Genomic DNA, 7,152 nt, shown 5'->3' on the forward strand with positions numbered 1-7,152 from the left:
CTAGAAATCCAGAATCATCTGGAAGTAAAATTCTCTGTTTTTATGAGGAGAGACTTTGTACAAAACACACTGTTCAAAATGTTTGAATTCTATAGTTTCTCTAGTGTAATCAAGGGTAATAATCAAAATCAAAATTCTCCATCTTTTGCTTAACAATATGCTCGAAAACCAAACACTGAATTTTCTTAATGTGATTAGGGTGATAATCAAAATTAAATTCTCCACCTTTTGTGAGGAGATACGCTTTGTAAATAGGGCACTAATTCTCTTTAATGGTAACAGCCTCAGTAATGTGATTAAGGTAAAATAATCAAATTATTTACTAAAGCATTAAATTTCCAAACCTGTCTGAAATGGATTTTATTATGGACTCAAATTTATAATGGCACACAACAAAGAATGTGTTGGTGTCTGAAAAAATAGTTGAGATTTAAAGTATAATGTAAAAGAAAGCTAACGATTTGCTAATTAACATCATATGATATTAAATTAATTAAAATTACCAAAATCAATACTAATTCATTTGAACCATGGAGCTTTTAAGCAATAAGATGTTAAAAAGTTTTATTTTAATGTCTGAACCTGGAGTTTTGAAACAAGAAATCTACAACTGTTTCTACAATTTATGATCCCAAGGTTGAGAAGGATCATTGCTAGTTTGACTACATGAAAATCTTACTACATTCATCATTTAAACATATTCGTTAACCCAAAGACTTGAGATTAAATAAAATCTTATTTTTTTTGAATGAGAATTTGCCAACTTGATCACAAGAATGTACTCAAAAACCCATCTGCAAAAAGCCATTCACTGTTTCAAAGGGACTAAACCTAGAATGCTCAATTATAGGCAACAAGTCACTTCCCATCAGGAAGATGGGAAAGATAAAAGAGCTGATCGGGGTATGCAGAGATGAAGGGGTAGATCAAGTTTTTGTAGATGGTGCCCATGCTATTGGGAATGTAGATATTGATATGCAAGAGATTGGTGCTGATTTCTATACCAGCAACCTTTACAAATGGTTTTTCTGCCCTCCCTCTGTGGCATTTCTTTATTGTCGATGCATGTTCCATCCTATTATGCATCACCCAGTTGTTTCTCATGAATTTGGAAATGGATTACCGGCAAAGTCTGCTTGGGTTGGTACTAGAGACTACAGTGCACAGCTTTGTGTGCCTTCTACTTTTGAGTTCACTAAAAAATTTGAGGGTGGCATTAATGCTATCAGGCAGAAGAATCGTGAGAAGGTAGTTGCTATGGGGAAATGCTTGCTGAGGCCTGGGGAATTGAGTTGGGGACATCTCCAGAATTGTGCTCATCTATGGAGATGGTTGCCTTACCAAATTGTTTGGGGGTTTCATTATATCAAGACGCCTTAAATTTAAGGTCCCGTCCAAGGAAGGAGTTTGCTGTAGAGGTTCCAATTTATTACAAGGCATCAAAGACATATTTGCATTCAAATAGACGACCAAGTTTCAAACCTTATGCAAGAATCTCTTATCAAATTTACAATGCTTTGGATGACTATTTGAATTTGAAATCTGCTATACTTCAGATTTTAGCAGAGGCTTCTAAAGTGAAGAATGATGATTGCTCGTAATAGAGGTAAGTTTTCAGTCATTTTGAAAAAGGATCGGCTATTTCTTAAAGTTCCTTTCTGTTCATGGTGATGGAGCATTCCCTAATAAGAGAGGGTGAGAGAGTCGATGAATGAGCATTGTAGAAGACCAATTAAGAGGCTATAAATATGCAAATAGATGATATTGCTTGAACTTGTGTATTTACAGCAAAGTTGTTTGAAACAACAGAAATGTGACTTTCTGAAAACTTTTCCAGCTTGCTACCATACTTACCAAAAAATTGAAAAACATTTTCCATATTTGATAATTTGTGTATATATATGTGTATCCATATTTGAATATCTCTCTCTCTAAATAAATATATATATATATATATATATAAAATAAGTTTTGGAGTCAATTATTTATAATTTATCAAAGCATTCAATTTCCAAGATGCAGAAGCAGACCAGACAGATTATAAACACTGCACTGAAATTTTAGAAAAACAGTAAGAGTGCATGCCATAAATTAGAAATAAGAATAGCTTTGCCATTAGTTGGGTGGAATAATAATTGGAATACTGGAAAGGGGAAACAAATGGATTTCCAAGGAATACATTTGAATTTTACCACCGGAAAAATAAAACGAACATGATGACAAAGTGTTGTAAAGAAGACTACAGTTGCATTGCAAAATGATTTACAAAATAGAGTTCCAGAGACCAAGAGTGTACATTCATTACAAGTCAATGAATGCTCTCAAGTACAATATTCAAAATACAGAAAGGAATTCAAAATTCTACAGGTGTAAAGACTGCAGGAGGGGAGACAGGTCACAAGATTACTATTCATACTTCTTCAAAAATGGATGAGAAAGTAGCTGATGTGCAGTATGGCGAAGTAACGCATCATTTTGAAGGAAACATCAAATAAAACTCTGAAACTCTGGCAATGCATCAGGTGGCGGCGATGGAGGGTAGCCCAAACAGATGACCACCATTAAAGTAAAGTAGGCCAAATCATGTCTCTTCCCTGAAGACAAACAAAAAAACCTTCCAAGTGCACATTACAAAAAAGATAATCCCAAACTCCATATATCTGCAGAGCATCCATCATACTTTCCACGGTACCCATCAGGATCGAACCTTTCAGGACTCATATAAGCACAAGTGCCCACGAAGGAATTGCACTGGGCCAAAGTGTAAGCCAACACAGTGCTGACACCAAAATCAACAATCTTGACTTCTCTTCTCTTATTGATCAGCAAATTGGAGGGCTTTATATCACGGTGAAAAATTTTGTTCTGGTGCAGCTAATGCAAGCCCTTGAGCACCGGCCTCGCAACCTCAACAAATAGTGTTTTGGGATTTTCTTGTGGGCTTGAAGAACTTGCGCAAGGGTTCCACCATCCATGTAGTCCAACACAAAAGAGATCTCTCCTCCTCAATCGAATATGCCATAACATTGTACGATGTGTGGAGAATTATCTTGAATATGCCATAACACTGCATGATGTGTGGAGAATTCTCCCTTCGGAGAGTCTCCATTTCCCTCATTATTTGCTTTCAGACAGCAAGCTCGTGGTCTTCCTGAATGATTAGATTGGTGCTAATTTCTATACCAAAAATCTTTACAAATGGTTTTTCTGCCCTCCCTCTGTGGCATTCCTTTATTGCCGATGCATGTTCCATCCTATTATGTATCACCCCATTGTTTCTCATGAATTTGGAAATGGATTACGGCAGAGTCTGCTTGGGTTGGTACTAGAGATTACAGTGCGTAGCTTTGTGTGCCTTCTGCTTTAGAGTTCACTAAAAAATTCGAGGGTGGCATTAATGCTATCAGGAAGAACAATCATGAGAAGGTAAATGCTATGGGGGGAATTCTAGCTGAGGCCTGCATAACCGAGTTGGGGACATCTCCAGAATTATGCTTCCCCATCTCTAGAGTTATGCTCATCTATGGCGATGGTTGCTTTACCAAATTGTTTGGAGGTTTCATCAGATCAGGATGCCTTAAATTTAAGCTCTCATCTAAGGAAGGAGTTTGTTGTAGAGGTTCCAATTTATTACAAGGCAAGAAAGACATATTTGCATTCAAATAGAGGACCAAGTTTCAAAGCTTATGCAAGAATCTCTCATCAAATTTACAATTCCTTGGATGACTATTTGAATTTGAAATCTGCTATACTTCATATTGTAGCGGAAGCTTCTCATAACAAACTATATTGTCCACACCCAACTGGATGCATAAACTAAAACCACTTTCACCAATGTCCTCATAGATGAAATCACACATAGAAAATAAAGAAAAATAAAAACTTGCCTTTAACCACTTGAGAGTAGAAAATCCTTCAATCTATGCCGAAAATGCCTACTACTAACCTTTGCCTATCATAGACCAAGCCACAATTTTATCTAAACCACGAAATTGACGGAATCCCAATGATCCAATAGAAATTGAACACCAAAAACCTTGAAATAACCAGCTACAAAAATCTATCGGAAATCTTTAATCTGCGTCTCAGTAACCAGGCCACAGCTTTTAAAATCTTGCCACAAGACAAACCATACAAAGCTTTAAAATAAGTTGAAATCAAATACCTTCCCTCGAAAGGATTACCCTCCATTTTCTATTGTACAAAGCTTAAAACTAAAACTTTGTCAGTGCTATCATCTATAATCCCTAGGGGAACTCCATGCAACCATGAATACAATTAAACAGAGAAAACGATAACCCAGATGTTGAGTAAACCCATTAAATTCTTCGAACAGTTCAAAGGAGAAAGACTTACATGGAAAGAAATTACATGACTGAGTAGTTGTATGCGACAGGGGTTATGAAAAAAGCTGAGACCAGTCACTAATGATTTACCTGAACAAAACAAAGCATACGAAGGCTCTATCAATGAAACCGAGGGTTTCTAAAAAAACATAAACGAATAATCACAAGGAAAAGATAAAAAATATCAAATGTAACCAATTTCCTGGCCAAAGCAATAAAGGCCTTGTGCGTTTAGGCACTGAAGGAGAATTGTCACACGAGTTATAGAAAACAGGACATTTTATCTATGAAAAGTGATGAAAAGTATGCACTTATAGCCAATTTACAGATAGTGCACTTTGAAAAGGAATAATGAAAAAACAAGCATCCCAGGTGAGGAGCAAACCACCATATCAACAATCAATGAATAATATCGAAATTAAGTTGCAGGTTTGAGAGATTGGGGTGTGGAGATTCAGTCATTGTGCATTAAATTTCGCTGACAGTTTGATACCACTAGCTGGGAAATCTAGTTCCGTGTTGAGAGTTGCAGAAATGGAGCAGTTCAGTTTTAAGCATTGCAGAAATGGAGTAGTTCGGTGTGTAAGTAAAACAGAAAACCATAACAAGGTAGGTGGTTACTTTGTTACCTTAACTACCAAGGGAATCATCCGACGGCAGGCATTTTTTTAATCGTCTAACAAGTCATCGGAGGGTGCAGGAAGGTACACGTGGCAGTGGAGGGAGTTCTTTTTAGAGGGGAACGCTTTACGGTATATATATATATATATATATTTTTAATTATAAATGATAATTTTTTTTTATATCAAATATATTTAAGTTATATAAACAATTATAATAGGAATGTAATATTTCAATAATATATAAAAGTTAAATATATAAATGAAACATATATAAATAAATAAAAATATTTTAATCCATATATATATATATATATATACACACACACCTTAAGTATGATCATGATTGTAAAATATCCATGAAATTAATTACAAGTGCTCCTAACGAATTCATAAAGTTGGGAAAAAAAACATATACAAAGTTCTAAGGAAGAAAAGATCATATACAAATAGGAGGAAAGAACAACTCCTTCATCTTCTAGAGTTGAGCCAAGAAAGTTTGGGAGGAAAATTCATATTCTTAAAATGAAAGAAAATAACTAGATCCCTTAAAAAAAATGGATATCAATCTTAGGAATCTTTATGATTCTCCTAATTATTTGGGCACCATCTTGAACACTCCTATAGAGGAGGATATCTTCTCTTTGGAATACATTAAGCTACTTTCTAATGGGAAATTTAGGGATATTGAAGGCTACCAAGATGAAATTCTCAAGATGGGAAGGTTTGTCCTCATCCCTAATATACACAGACTCCCCAATATAGCAGTGAAACAAATATTCCCTAAGCCTTTGATGCAAAGCCTTATTGTTCCTATCTTTAAAAGCGGGGATAAAAACCTTCCTTCTAACTATAATACCAATACGACTGCCCACATTTTAGCTACGTTGTATGGGGTCATTTTGGAAAACAAGGTTAGCCTTTTGCTTGAAATCCATTGTAAAAGAGACAAAGGGAAAACTGAATTTAGGAGACATCATTCAACTATAGACCATCTTATTACTCTTATAATCATTGTAGAGGAGTCTTGCACTAATAAGATTGACCTATTTTGTTTTTTTGTTGATGGTGATGTCAGCAAGCAACATACAATCTTCTAAGATTACTACTTCATGATGCATATGATTGTTAATACTGGAAAGACTAAAGTCATGATAATTAAATCCAAAAAGATCAACTATGATAATCTCATTTATGATAATAACTACTTCGAGAAATTTTCTACAATAAAAAAAGGTATTTGGGAATAGACATTCATCATCATCTCAATTGGAATTATAGCATTGGGAAAAGGATAATTGGAGGATGGAAATATTATTATGGGTTTGAAAATATGTGTACATCAGTAGATCTTTGGGCATTGAGTAAAATAAAATTTATGTTTTAGACTCTCGTCATCCGTGTTATTTTATATGGATGTGAGATTTGGGGTTATAATATATCTAAATAATTGTGGAAGAATATTGACTTGATCCACAATAAAGTTATAGCCTACAACCTTAAGATTAAATGAAAGGCTTTGTTATGAAACCAACTCACAAAAAGATCGAAAAAAATAGATCAATGCCTTAGAAATAAGCCTCTTCGAGGGGGAAACCTCCTTTACATTACACAAATGAACAATTCTTCGATGATATAAATGACAAGACCTCCTTTCTATATATAGGAGTCTAAGGGGTCATAATATAATCAGAGCCGACATAACAATAATAATGTAAGGGCACAATAATAACAATAGTGGGCTTCTATGGGGCATAATAATAACAATATGGGGACTACATGGGCACAACAATATAATAAGGAGGTTGTACTAATAACAATAAGGGGTTACACTAGTAGTATATGGACCTAGCATGCCCCTCTCCTTCAAAAAGTGTTGTCCTCAATGATTGAGTAGTTCTTAATGCTTCTGTATAAAATTCTCATCCTTCCATGTGGCATCTTCAGTGGGTAAGTTCTTCCACTTAAGAGATACTCTGAAATTGATCGATTTCATAGCTATCGACTTCTTGGTTCTATGAATGCTTCAGGTTCCAATACGATTTTTCCTTCCTTTCCAATTTTTGGCAATATTGTTGGAACTGAGATCTTCGACAACTTTTGAATGAGTTCCCACCCTGCTTCGTCATTCTTCCATTAATCCCTTGCTTTGTTTATCAATTTGGTTGGATAATTATACCAACCTC

At 35.1% G+C, this 7,152-nt stretch overlaps 2 pseudogenes; one reads left to right on the forward strand and one right to left on the reverse strand.

Moving 5' to 3' along the window:
• The first annotated feature begins 876 nt into the window (after positions 1–876).
• On the forward strand, positions 877–1,601 carry LOC149263704 (putative L-cysteine desulfhydrase 1 pseudogene; annotated as a pseudogene).
• A 760-nt stretch (positions 1,602–2,361) lies between these two features.
• Positions 2,362–3,253, reverse strand: LOC149263705 (mitogen-activated protein kinase kinase 9 pseudogene; annotated as a pseudogene).
• Between the last annotated feature and the right edge of the window lie 3,899 nt (positions 3,254–7,152).

This window comes from Pinus tabuliformis, chromosome 6 (assembly GCF_031772625.1).
Source record: "Pinus tabuliformis cultivar Carrire ecotype Pingquan chromosome 6, CPIR1, whole genome shotgun sequence".
NCBI lineage: Eukaryota > Viridiplantae > Streptophyta > Pinopsida > Pinales > Pinaceae > Pinus > Pinus tabuliformis.